Here is a 14,910-nt window from a genome sequence, read left to right as displayed (position 1 = left end):
CCCCAATGCTCCAGTCAAATAGGGGCCCTTGTCACCCTCCCTCCGTGCCCTGACTGGGACTTTCCTGACACTCCCTGCCCCATCCACTTCCCTGCTCACTTTCACATCCTCTAAAATGAGTGTGTTAGACTAGACAATCTCTAAGATTTCTTCCAGATTCACCATCACAGGATTTTTTTAAATCAGTGCTGCTGAGGTTTAGTGAGCAAATAATAAAATTTGCCAATTTTAAGTATCCAATTCGATGAGCTTTGATAAACATAGTCATGTAATTGCTACGACCACAGTCAAGGTCATTTCCTTTGCCTCCATGTGTCCCCTCCTACTCCTTTGCAGTCAATCCCCTCCCCCCTCCCCCTTCCAGCCCATGGCAACCACTGTTCTATCTCTATAGTTTTACCTTTTCCTAAATACCATATAAATGAAAACAGACAGTCTATACCATTTTGTGGCTTCTTAGCGTAACACTTTTGAGATTCATCTATGTTGTTGCATGTATCAGTAATTCATTCCTTTTTGCTGTTAAGTAGCATCCCATTTTATGGATATACCATAATTTATTTATCCATTCACCTATTAATGGTTATTTGGTCTGTTTCCAGTTTGGGGCTAATATAAATAAAGCTTTTATTAATATTTTTATACAAGTGTTTCTGTGAACATATATTTTCATTTCTCTTGGCTATATACCCAGGAGTGGGTTTACAGGGTCATATGATAAGTGTCTGTTTAACTTTATTTTAAAAATGCAAACGATTCCAAAGAGGGTGAACCATTTTTCATTTCTAACAGCAGTGAATGAGTATCCCAGTTGCTCCACATCCCTGCCAACAGTGGGTATGGTCATTTTTTTTCACTTTTCAAAATTAAACTTATTATTTTGTGATAATTGTAGGTTCACACACAGTTGTAAGGTATAATACAGGGATCTCATGTACCCTTTACCCAGTTTCACCCAATGGTAACATCTAGCAAAACTATAGTACAGTTTCACAACCTGGATAGCAGTATTGATACAGTCGAGATACAGAACAATTTCCATTACCACAAGGGTCCCTCGCATTGCCCATTTATAGCCACATCCATTTCCTTCCTGTTCCCACCCCTTCCTTAACTTGGCAACTACTAATTTGTTTCTCAATCCTATAATTTTATTATTTCAAGAGTGTTATATAAATGGAATCATAAAAATTTTAACCTTTGGGATTGTTTTGTTTTTGTTTGAATTTTATTTTATTTATTTTTTTATATAGCAGGTTCTTATTAGTTATCCATTTTATACATAGTAGTGTATATATGTCAATACCAATCTCACCTTTGGGGTTGTTGTTGAGTTTTTTTCCTACTGAGCATAACTCTCTGGAGATTTATCCAGATTGCTGTGTTTTATCAATAATTAGTTCCTTTTATTACTGAATCCCATGGTGTGGATGTACTATAGTTTAACCATTCACCTGCTGAAGGACACTTGGGTTGTTTCCTGGGATAAATCCCACTTTTCATGATGTATCTATTTAATGTATTGCTGGACTGTATATGATAGAAATATTTTTGCATTTATTTCATAAGACATATCGATCTGAAGTTTTCATTTTTTTGTCATGTCTTTATCTGGTTTTGGTACCAAGGTAATGTTGGCTTCATAAAATCAATGGGAAGTCTTCCCCACTATTTAATTTTCTGGAAGAGTTTTTATAAAATTGGCATTATTCCTTCCTTAAATATTTGGTAGAATTCATCAGTGAATTCATGTCTAGGCCTGGAGATTTCTTTGTGAGAAAGTCTTTAACCGCAAATCCAATTTTTTAATAGATAATGAGCTATTTGGATATTTATTCTTTGGTAATTTATATATTTCAAGGAGTTTATCCATTTCATCTCAGTTGTCAAATACTGTTCATAATACCCCTTATATCCTCATAATGTATATAAGACCTGTAGTGATGTCCCCTTTTTGATTTCTAATATTGGTAAATTTTGTCTTCTCTCTTCTCTTTTTTTTTCTTGATCTGCCTGGTTAAGTTCGTCAATTCTATTTATCTTTTAGTTTCAGTAATTTTCTCTGCTGTTTTCTTCAATTTCATTGATTTCTGCTCTTAGTATTTCCTTAGTATTTTCTAGCATCTTCCTACTTGCATTTAGTTTTATCTCTTCATTTTTCTAGTTTCTTAAATTGGAAGCTTAGATCTTTGAATTGAGACCTTCTTGGTTTTTAACGTAATCATTCATTGCTGTAAACTTCACTCTACACATTGCTTTAGCTACATTCCACAAGTATGGAAAGAATGTCAGTGGAAATTTTCATTTCCATGCAGCTTTAAATATTTTTAAGTTTTCTTGTGATTTCTTCTTTGATCTATGAAGTTTTTAGAAATGCGTATTCAGAAATGTTTCAATTTCCAAACATTTGAAGATGTCTGCTGTAGTTGTGGTCAGGGAGAATATTTTGCATTATCTAAATCCTCTTCATTTTGTTGAGACTTGTTTTATGACCCAGTACATGGTCAATCTTAGTGAACATTCCATGTTCACTTGAAAGGAATGCGTATTCTGCTGTTGTTGAGTGGTATATTTTATGAATGTCAATTAAGGCAATTCCTTTTTTAAGTTGTTGATATTTGGGTAAACCTCTATCAAGTTTCTTTCTTTTTTTTTTTTTTAATGAAAGCTTATTTAATTATTTATGGCTGTGTTGGGTCTTCGTTTCTGTGCGAGGGCTTTCTCTAGTTGTGGCAAGAGGGGGCCACTCTTCATCGCGGTGCGCGGGCCTCTCACTGTCACGGCCTCTCGTGTTTCAGAGCACAAGCTCCAGACGCGCAGGCTCAGTAGTTGTGGCTCACGGGCCTAGTCGCTCCGCGGCATGTGGGATCCTCCCAGACCAGGGCTTGAACCCGTGTCCCCTGCATTGGCAGGCAGATTCTCAACCACTGCGCCACCAGGGAAGCCCAAGGCAATTTTTAATAGTGTTTTCAGATCTTCTATATCCTAACTGAGTTTGTGTTTAGTCGTTCTATCATTTACTAAGAGAAGTACTGAAATCTCCAGCCGTAAATGTAGACTTTATTGTTTCCCCTTTGAATTCTATTAGTTTTGGCTTCATGTATTTTGAGGCTCTCATCATATGCACATACAGGATTATGATGCCTTCTCGGTGAACTGGCTTGTTAAACATTCCTTGTCCTGAAGTCTACCTTGTCGAATATTGATATGTTTTCTCCAGTTTCCTTGTGATAAGTGTTCGTATATCTTTTTCTATTCTTTTACCTTTAGTCTATCTGAGTCTTTATATTCAAAATGGCTTCCTGTAGACAGCATAAAACCAAGCCTTGATTATTTTTTTTAGCCAAAATGGTCATCTCGCCATTTAATTGGGGCATTTAGCCCACTTACAGTAATGTAATTACCAATATGTTTGAATTTAAATCTACCATCTTGCTATTGGTTTTCTGCTTTCACCTCTCTTCTCTCTCCTTCTGGGACTCTAATTAGACAAAAATTATACTGCTTGATATTGTTCCATAGGTCACCAATGTGCACGCTCTCTCCCTCTCTGAATCTCTCTCTTTTTTAAAGCTTTTAAAAATCTGTGCTTTATTTAAGCTTGCATTGCTTTATCTTCAATGTCACTAATCTCTTCTTCTGCAGTTACCAACCTGCCCTTAATTCCATCCAGTGTATTTTTCAATCCATACACCGTGTTTTTCATCTTTAGAAGTTTCATTTGTGTCTTTTTGTATTTTTCATTTCTCTTCCTATATTCATGTTTTCCTCTATCTTTTGGAATATATAGAACATATTTTTCAGACCTGTTTTAACACCACCACCTGCTAATTCCATTATCTTTGTCGTTTTCAGATCTGTTTCAATTGATTCGCTTTTCTCTTGTGCAATGGATCATATTGAATGTTAAACGTAGTTAATTTTATGTTTTGGGGTGCTGGATTTTGTTGTATTTCTTTAAAGAATATTGAGGCATGCAGTTAAGTCATTTGAGATCAGTTTGATCCTTCTGAGTCTTACTTTTAAAGCTTCGTTTGGGTGAGTCCAAGGAAGCCTTTAGTCTAAGGCTAATTTAGCTCTATTATTAAGGATTTCTGAGGACTCTGTCTGATGCCCTATGTATTTTGAGGTCTAGCCACTCTGGATAGTGGGGATATAAACTATTCCCAGCCTTCTGTGAGCTCTCGGAATTTCTCTGCCTACTGCTTTATAGGGGTACTTATCCCAATCTCATGGACTTTCACCCCACACATTCTCAAACCAGTATTCTGCCAAATATTTGAGACCATCCCTCTGTAGATAGCTACAACTCCCTCTCTCTCTCTCTCTTTCCCTCCCTTCTTCCCTCCCTCCCTCCTTCCCTCCAAATTTTTGCTCTCTGTGTTATGTCCTGCAAGTTCTAATGGCCTCAGCCTCCACAAACTTCAATCTGTCTCCACAAACTTCAATCTGTCTCCTCCCCAAGAACAGCTGGGCTCTGTTCAGAGTCCCTATCCCTGCTCTGCTGCCTGGAAACTGTCTCCAGGCATTTTGCTGGGCAATCATAGGGCTCACCTCATTTGTTTCCCTTCTCTCAGTGTTCACGGTCCTGCATCGCCTGCTGTCCAAAGTTTGAAAGACAGTTGTTTCATATATTTTGTCCAGTTTTTTTTTTTTTTTTAATGCTTTCAACCTGAGGGCAATTCTGGATCTCTTACTCTCTCTTGGCAAGAAGTGGAAGTCTCCCACCATCCGAGGATTTAAAAATTAGAAACCAAATAAACCTAAGAGGGGCTGCCATCAGCACAAGAACTACAGTTCTTGGAGAGGTGAAGAGGATACCGCTTCTCTCTGGCCCTACCTTGCCCTGACATTAGGAAGCGAAACAGGGTTGATGACACCTGTACAGTTAGGGATGCCCAGGAAGTTTCAGGGACTCAGCGAGAAGATGCTTGAATGACAGGACATGTAAGAAGGACCTGAGCGAGAAGATGCTTGAATGACAGGACATGTAAGAAGGACACCAGGACTGCAAGACTGGCAATATATTCAACAACACTCCTGGACTGTGGTTTGCTAGGACATGTCTCTAAGGGGGTGGGGGGGAAGCCATCAATAAGAAAAGAAAAAGAGATTAAAAGAAAAAATATAAATATGGTAACGAAACCCCTTTCCATCCGGGACTTGTGGAGGTTTTTTTTTTTCTCCTAAACAAGTGGCAATGAAATCTTTATTGCACTCAGTCTCCCGGACTCTCTTCTTTTATGCTACATAATGTGTTTGCAAGTTTCTGTCCAAAGCTGAGTTTCCCTGTGCTTTGTCCTATGTGAAACCACTGGTTTCCATGGCAAATGACTGCCAGCTTAGGGAGTCAGATAGGCAGAGGCTCCCTCCGCAGTGCACATCTGGGGACAAGCAGAGGCCTGGGCCACAGGAAGGAACGGGATATGGGGGTAACGATACAACAGTCTCTCCACTAGCCGCAGATCCTCATTCAGCTTTGCACCCTGGGGAGCTGCCTTAAGCATCCACAGGCTGGCGCTCCTAGGAGGACCTTGCCCACTACTGAGCCCCTTCAGTGGTTGACATTTATAAGGCAGTCTCTGGGCCGGGTGCCATGTCCCAGACCCCAAGGAGCAAGCAGTCCTCAAGAGAGAGAAACCATGGTAAAGTGTGCCTGGGAGGAACATTTATTAAGTGCCGACTATATGCCAGGCACTGTTATGGAAATTACATACCTTAAATTTTAATCCTCACAAAAACCCAGTGATTTAGTTCTATGCAAGGCAACTAGAAAAGGTAAAGCCAAGATTCACACATGGGGGCTTCCCTGATGGCGCAGTGGTTGGGAGTCCGCCTGCCTATGCAGGGGACACGGGTTAGAGTCCTGGTCCGGGAAGATCCCACATGCCGCGGAGCAACCAGGCCCATGCGCCACAGCTACTGAGCCTGCGCTCTAGAGCCCGCGAGCCACAACTACTGAGCCCATGTGCCACACCTACTGAAGCCCACACGCCTAGAGCCCGTGCTCAGCAACAAGAGAAGCCACCGCAACGAGAAGCCTGTGCACCGCAAGGAAGAGTAGCCCCCACTCGCCGTAACCAGAGAAAGCCCGCACGCAGCAACGAAGACCCAACACAGCCAAAAATAAATAAATGAACAAACAAATAAATAAATAAAATTATTCACACCTGGTTGTGGATCTGCCTCAGCCTCCCCTGACCTGCCCAACCTCACAGGTATCGGTCTCTCTGTCTCCTCTCTAAATCTCTTGTCCAGGTGCCTCAGAGTTTAGAGACCTCTCAGAAAGCCTCTCTGTCTCTGTCTCTCTCTGTGTGTGTCTCTCTCTTTCTCTTTCTCTTTCTCTTTCTCTCTCTCTCCCTCTCCCCCCACCCCCGCCACTCTCGGGCCTTGTGGATATCTCTGCCTCAAGTCTCTTCCCTCATTCTGGAGACGAATGTGTCATTGAACTCAAACCGCTGGAACATGAATTAAACATAGGAACAAATCCCAGTGCAGCCTCTGAGCCCCGTGCTGTGCAGCAATTGCATTAATGAAGGGTCACACCATCACATCTCCTCTTAATTCTCTGAAATCCCACCTGCTTTGTCCAGACAGCAGGAGGAAAGAGCTGACATCCGAAAACTGAAAGACTCTCGGGGAGAGAGAAGCTCTTTCAAAATAGCTGCCATGGCGGGAAGTCTCTCCGAGGCTGAGCGTTCCCTGGACTGATGGGAGCCAAGGCCTTCACCTGGATGGCCTCAGAGGCTGAGCCCACAGGGGCTCAGCCAAGGAAAACTCAAGCTTATAAAGTCAAATGCTGTGTTGTCACCAAGGTCAGGGTGGGCTAACAAACCCAGGCTCAGTTAATCAGCACACACTGCCTCGCCTGAGACTTGCCCCCCAGATGGGCTGTAGGTGCTGACTTTCCCTCCCTGTCTCCCTTCTCCTGTACTGACCATGCTTGGTACCCACACAGCATGAGATGCTGCAGGAGCCTTCCATCATACTGTCTGACTCCTTGTTTTATAAATGAGAATCCAAGGCTGAGAGAGGGGGAGTGAAGACCAATGAATGGGTCACACAGCAACTCAGAAATGGGGCCAAGACTCGAACCCAGGTCTGAGCATGGGGTTCATGGTCTATGGGGCTGTCATTACGCCAGGCCAAGACACTGGCCATCCTGTGAAAGGGAAAAGACCCAGGTCCTAGGTGCCCTGGAGACTCTAGGAGAACAGCCTTTATACAACAAATCTAGGATGGAAATGCCTCCCGCAGGCCTGGGAAACGCCGTGTGAGATCTGATAGGTGTGGTCCCATGCAGATTGAAGGCCAAGGGGTGGGAGGCCTTCTGGGCACCAGGAGACAAAGGATCATCTAGGGCCCTGGCTCTTGCCATGGGCATGATGGGCTGGCGGTATAGCTACTGAGCCTGGCCAAGTCTCTTGACCCTCACCTCCCCTGTGATATGGGGGAGCAGTGTACCCACTTCTTCGGTTGGCTGCGAGTACAGACCTTGATGAGTTATTAAAGGCGGATTGCTGGGTCCAGGCACATATACAACCTCTATAATAGTGTAAATACACACCCTCCCCTCACAAGTATTGCATCCCCACAGGGGCCAGCACTCATATGGAAACTCTGCAGCTCACAGAGATCTCTGCAGCCGTTTCCTTTCCAACTAGTTCCTAGGTCTCTCCTAACCCCAGCAGCTTTGTGTCCTGGGTTGCTGCCATCACTCATGGGCCAGCACCCTGTTGCCACTGCTACCAAAGCTGACCGACTTGGATGCTTTCCATTTGTACAAGACTGAGCAGGGACCTGAATCCCTTGGACAGGTCACTGGACACTGAACCTCTCTGTGCCACAGCTTCCACATCTGAAAATGATGGTGGCAACAGTACCTACTATACACACACATCACATACACACACACACAAACACACACACACATATGTTAGAATCTTCATTCGACTTTATTGAGGTATGATTTGTATACAACGGAATTCACTCATTTTTCCTCTTCTTTTTCTCACCTTTGTTAAGGTATAACTGACAAATAAAATTAAGATGTTTAAATTGTACATCGTGGTGTCTTGATATATGTATACATTGTGAAAAGATTCTCCTCACCTAGTTAATTACCACAGCCATCGCCTCATATTTTTGTCGTTTTTTCTTTTTGGTGAGAGCATAGAACATTAAGTTCTACTGTTTTAACAAATTTTAATTATATAATACAGGGTTATCAACCATATTCACCATGGTATACATTAGCACCTCAGACCTTATTCATCTTATAACTAAAAGTGTGTACCCTTTTACCAACCCCTCCCTATTTCCCCCCGCCCAGCCCCTGACAACCACCATTCTGCTCTGTTTCTGTGAGTTTGACTTTTTTTTTGGATTCCACATATAAGTGATACCATGTAGTATTTATCTTTGTCTGGCTGAATTCACTTAGCATAATGCCTTCAAAATGCATTCATATTGTTGCAAATTGCAGGGTTTCCTTCTTCCTCATGGCTGAATAATATTCCATTGTATATATATACCACACTTTCTTTATCCATTCATCTGTCGACAGACAGGTTATTTCCAAATCATGGCTATTGTGAATAATGCTGCAATCAACACAGGAGTACAGATATCTCTTCGATATCCTATTTTCATTTCCTTTGGACATATACCCGGAAGTGGGATTGCTGGATCGTATGGTAATTCTATTTTTAATTTTTTGATGAACCTCCATACTGTTTTCCACAATGGCTAGAGCAATTTCTATTCTCACCAACAGTGCACAAAAGTTCCCTTTCCTCCACATCTTCAGCAGCACTTGCTATCTCTTGTCTTTTTGGTGATAGCCATTCTAACAGGTGTGAGGTGATACTGTGGTTTTGATTTGCATTTCCTTGATAGTTAGTGGAAGCAGTCTACAGATTAAATGCAATCCTTATCAAAATTCAAATGGCATTTTTCACAGAAACAGAAAAGACAATCCTAAAATTTGTGTGGAATCACAAAAGACCCCAAATAACCAAAGTAAATTTGAAAAAGAACAAAGCTGGATGCATCACACTTGTTGATTTCAAACTATATTATGAAGCTATAGTAATCAAAACAGTATGGTATTGGCATAAAAACAAGCATGTAAATCAATGGAACAGAATAGAGAGACCAGAAATAAACCCATGCATATGTGGTGGACAATTTATGACAGAGGAGCCAAGAGTATATCATGGCGCTGGGAAAACTGGAGGTCCACATGTAAAAGAATGAAACTGAAATCTTATCTTACATCACACACAATGACACCATAAAACTCCCAGAAGAAAACATAGGTGATAAGTTCCTTGACATTAGTATTGGCAATAATTTTTTTGGATTTGACACCAAATGCAAAGGCAACAAATGCAAAAATAAATGAAGTGGGACTATATCAAGCCAAAAAGCTTCTGCACAGCAACAGAAACCATCGACAAAATAAAAAGGCAATCTATGGAATGGGAGAAAATATTTGCAGATGCTGATAAGGGCTTAATATCCAATATATATAAGGAACACATACAAATCAATAGCAAAAAAATAACAATCCAATTTAAAAATGGACAGAGGAACTGATCATGTTTTTTCAAAGAAGACCTACAAATAGCCAACAGGTACCTGAAAAGGTGTTCAACATCACCAATCAGCAGAGAAAATGCACTCATTTTTAAACAGCTTTATTGAGATATAATTTGCATACACTATACAATTCACCCATTTAAAATGCACAATTCAATGTTTTTTAGTGTATTCACATAGTTGTACAACCATCACCACAATCAACTTTAGAACATTTCATCACCTCCTTCCCCCCAAAAACCCATCTGTATTAGCAGTCACTCCCCATTTCTTCCAACCCCCTCCCCTCATACAACCACTAACCTACTTTTGCCTCCATAGGTTTGCCTATTCTGAATATTTCATAAACGTGGAATCATATAATATGTGACCTTTTGTGTCTGTCTTCTTTCACCTGGCATAATATTTTTTTAAGATCCACCTGTGTTGTGGTGTATATTGGTACTTCATTCCTTTTTACTGACAAATAGTATTCCATTGTATAGATGTACCACATTTCATTTATCCATTCATTCTTTGTTTCCGCGTTTTGGTTATTATGAATAATGCTGTTAAAAACTTCGTGTAGGGCTTCCCTGGTGGCTCAGTGGTTGAGAGTCCGCCTGCCGATGCAGGGGTCATGGGTTCGTGCCCCGGTCCGGGAAGATCCCACGTGCCGCGGAGCGGCTGGGCCCGTGAGCCATGGCCGCTGAGCCTGCGCATCCGGAGCCTGTGCTCCGCAACGGGAGAGGCCACAACAGTGAGAGGCCCGCGTACCAAAACAAAACAAAACAAAACAAAACAAAAAACTTCGTGTACATGTTTTTGTATGGACATATGTGTTCATTTCTCTTGGGTGTATACCTAGAGGTAGAGTTGCTGAGTCACATGTTAACCCCATATGTTTAACCTTTTGAGGAACTGCCAGACTATTTTCCAAAACAGCTGAACCACTTCACAGTCCCAACAGAAATGGATGAAGGCTCCAATTACTCCACATCCTCACCAACATTTATTATTATGAGTCTTTTAAATTATACTCATCCTAGAGAATATGAAGTGGTATCTGATTGTGTTTTTGATTTTCATTTCCCTAATCCCATGGTTAATGATGTTAGGTATCTTTCCATGTGCTTATTGGCCATTTGTCTATCTTTGGGAAAATGTCTGTTGAGATCCTTTGCCCATTTTTAATTGGATTATTTGTCTTTTCATTATTAATTTGTAGTAGTTCTTTACATAGTCGAGGTACAAGTCCCTTATCAGATATATGGTTTGCAAACACTTTCTCCCATTCTGTTGGTTGTCCTTTCACTTTCTTGATAGCATTCTTCTGAGTTTTTAATTTTGAAAATGTCCTATTATTTTTTCTTTTGTCATTTGTGCAGCAGTTTTCACACCTAATAAGGCTTTGCCCACCCCAAGGTCACAAAGATGCACTCCTCTATTTTCTTCCATGAGTTTTACAGTTTTAGCTATTATATTTAGGCTTACGATTCATTTTGAGCTAATTTTTGTGTATAACATGAGGGAAAGATCCAACTTTATTCTTTTGCATGTGGGTATCCAGTTGTCCCAGGACCAATTACACCCATTTTTAATAATACGATTCAATGAGTTTTAACAAATATATATACTCACATCTCATTCCATCATCCCCCAGATTTGCCTGTGCCCATTTGCAGTCTATTTTCCCAACCCCAGCCCTGGGTTATCACAGATCTACTTTCAGTCATTATAGATTAGATTTGCCTTTTCTATAATTTTATATAAAAGGAATCACAGTATACACTCTTTGTGTCTGGCATCAGCCATTATATTTTCATCATTTAATCCTCCTGTATTAGGGTTCTTCAGAGAAACAGAACCAATAGAATGTGTGTGGGGTGGTGGCGGGGGAGAGAATCAATTTTAAGGAATTGGCTCACATGATTGTGGAGGCTGGTAAGCCCCAAATCTGAAGCATAGAATGGTAAGCTAGAGACCCAGGGATCTAGAGAAGAGCTGCTGTTGCAGCTCAAGTCCAAAAGCAGTCTGCTGACAGAATTCCCTCTTCCTTGGGGGAGGTCGGCCTTTTTCTATTAAGGCTTTCAACTGATTTGATGAGGCCCACCCACATTATGGAGGGAACCTGCTTTACTCAAAGTCCGCTGATTTAAATGTTAACCTCATCTTTAAAAATTACCTTCACAGCAATGTCTAGACTGGTGTTTGACCAAATATCGATACCACAACCTAACCAAATAGACACATATAATTAACCATCATGCCTCCCAGCAGCCCTGTGAGGTGGGCATTACCGTCCCTATTTTGCAAGTGAGAAAACTGAGACCCAGAGATGCTAATTGATAGGTCCTGCGCTCATAAGAGGCAGAACGGAGACTCGAGCTAGTGCTATTTCTATATCCTCATGCTCACCTGTTCCCAGTTCCGATCCATTTGTGGATCAAGAAGGATTTGCCATGTTTATCTATGACTGTATTTGTCAGACCTGAAAACCTTTCTCTGGGGTTTGTATCTGCAGAGCTGACCTTCAATGCTCCTTCTTCCCCCTCTGTGGAACATGAAGCAGGGGAGGAGGGTTACACGGCCTTGCATCCTCCACCCCTGCAGGCCCCGCGGCAAGATCCCCTGGTTTTCGTACCCAGGTACCCTCTTTCTTCCTCTTGCCACCAGACCTCCTTGCTGCCTGCTCCTTTCACTGTCTGCCTCATCTAGTGGGCTGCGGTCCCCCAGCTACAAAGAGAAACCAGGGGTCTCCTGCCCACCGCAGGTCACCCGCGCTCCTCCCCTGACTCTGATGTGCTCTCCCTCTTTATTTCCTTCTCAGTGGGTAGTATCGTCTCCCCTCATCCCTCCTGGCCTCCTGTCTGGCTGCCATCCCACAGTCCATTTTATAATTCTGCTGAAAAGCAAAATCTCTAGTTTGCTATTTCCTCAAGCTCAGAGACCTGCGGGGGTCTCTGAGGTCCAGGGGTCCAGGAAGTACAATCCTAACATGTGCTCAGAAAAAGGAGAGTCAGAAATATTTGGCAAATAGCGCTAAGGACCACCACAATTATTCAGCTCCCTCTTGATTTCTTCAATAGCAAGATGGGATTCACTGCTTCCACCTTGTACGTAACTGGAAGTTGGGGTGATCACTGAGGCCACACAGGCTGCTAGAGGGCTGAGCTCTCCCAGGGTCCCTGAGCACAAATCTGCTATTCTAAAGCCTCCTGGGTCCTCTGCAGAGCTGGGGCTTGGGGAGGGGACAGTGGGGTGCCTGGCGGGGGCCAGGAGATAGTGCAGACCTCGTGCTCCAGCCCTAAGCCCCAGGGCCCAGCCGCTCCCCGGCATGTGGGATCTTCCCGGACCGGGGCACGAACCCGTGTCCCCTGCATCGGCAGGCGGACTCTCAACCACCGCGCCACCAGGGAAGCCCTCATGGCTTATTTTAAATGCTTGCATTTAACTAATTAATGCTCTTGCCACCTACCCGCAGCCCATGACTGATGTATAACCTCATTGGGAAATAACTCTAAAAGTCTAGACATGATGCCTTCACATGTGTGAGACCGCCCCTGACGGGGGGGGGAGTGAAGAGGCAGGAAAGGGACCTCCATGTTGAGACTTCTTGGAAAGTTCCCCCTGTGAGCTCCAGCCTCGTCTTGCAGGAAGCTGGCTGTGGCTTCAATCTCGTGGTTATGGGGTCAGTTCAGCCCTTGAGGTAACACTATTTCATGTTTAAAGGCTGGGACTGTTCAGTCTGGGCAGGGCACACAGCTGGGACTGAAGCAGCCCTGAAATTTCCCAACGAGTCTCTCACCAGGCCTGCAATTTCCTCCATTAGCAAGTCCGTCACTCCTTTGGGACAAGGCTCTGGCTTCTGGGAGAGGGAGGTGATGGAGAGGGAGAGGCCGAGACCTGCAATGGGCCCTGAAAGTCCCTGACACTTTAGGTAGAATTAGCTCAGTGTAACAGCTTCTGGCCACCCTGGAGGGTCCAGGGCCAGGCGTGGAGGGGGCCTCACAGTGACCCAGACTCAGTCTCTGCTGGCTCATCTTGTCCTTTCATCTTCTGCTTCTGCCCTTCTCTGCCAACCGTACCTGTCCCCTCTCACCAGGCTCTCACTGGTTCCTGACCTTGCTCCAAGCATATCTGGTCCACCCCAGCCATGCACAGAAATACTCTTCTTTCATTCATTCACTCACTAATTTATTTAAATTCACTCAAAATTTATCGAACATTTATTGAGTGCTGACTGTAACCCTGGCACTGTGCTGGGCCCTGGAGCCTCATCTATAGCCTTGATCAGAGCAGACATGGCCCCCACCCCCATAGACCTTCAACCCGCATGATAGGGAAAGACCTTAAAATCACAACTAAAACAACCCAATTTAGAAAATAATAATGGGTAAAACTTTTGAGCAGACGCTTCACCAAGGATATATGCATGGCATAGAGGCAAGTAAAATGAAAAGATGCTCAACATCAGTAATCATTAGGGAAATGTAAATTAAAACCACAGCGGGATACCACCACACACCCGTTTGAATGGCTACAACCAAAAAGACTGCCCATCCCGACTCCTGGCGAGGAAGTGGCTGAACTAGGACTCATTTGCACTGGCAGGAGTGTAAGATGGTACAGCCACCTCGGCAAACTGCTTGGCAGTTAGTTAAGAAGTGAAACTTGCACCTATTATATAATCTAGCCATCCCACTCCTAGATATTTACTCAAGAGGAATGAAGACATACGTTCGTACAAAGACCTGTACATGAATTTTAACTGAAGTTTTATTTGTAACAGCCAAAACCTGGAATCACCCAGGTAACCATCAAATGGTCACCATATACCAATGGTGATATGTCCGGAAATGAAATACCGCACTGCAATACAATGGAATCACTGATAGACACGACAGTGCCGATGAATCTCAAAATCATTGTGCTGAGTGAAAGTGTACACACTATAGCATAAGATGTGTCTATACTCTAGGATCGTCCAGTTATTCTAGAAAATTCTAGAAAATACAAACCAGAAAGCAGATCGATTGTTGATGAGATGGGGGAAGGGTTGGGAGGGAGGAATCATAGGGGGTCATGTGCTAACGTTTTAGGGAAGACAGGTAGGTTCATTATCTTAATTTCAGTGATGGTTTAACAAGCGGAAATATATGCTAAAAGTAACAAGTCTTACACTTTAAACATGTGCAGGCCAATAAAGCGGTTTTAAAAATTACAGCTGCACAATGAATCACTTAATTACAGGTGAAATAAAGAGCTACAAGAGAGGCAACCCGAACACTCAGAATTTATGACACAAAGAGCCACCTTTGTCTGGGG

Source organism: Neophocaena asiaeorientalis, unplaced genomic scaffold, assembly GCF_003031525.2.
Source record: "Neophocaena asiaeorientalis asiaeorientalis breed wild unplaced genomic scaffold, Neophocaena_asiaeorientalis_V1.1 scaffold43, whole genome shotgun sequence".
Lineage (NCBI taxonomy): Eukaryota > Metazoa > Chordata > Mammalia > Artiodactyla > Phocoenidae > Neophocaena > Neophocaena asiaeorientalis.
The sequence above is the reverse complement of the archived record's forward strand: the minus strand, read 5'-3'. Positions refer to the sequence as shown.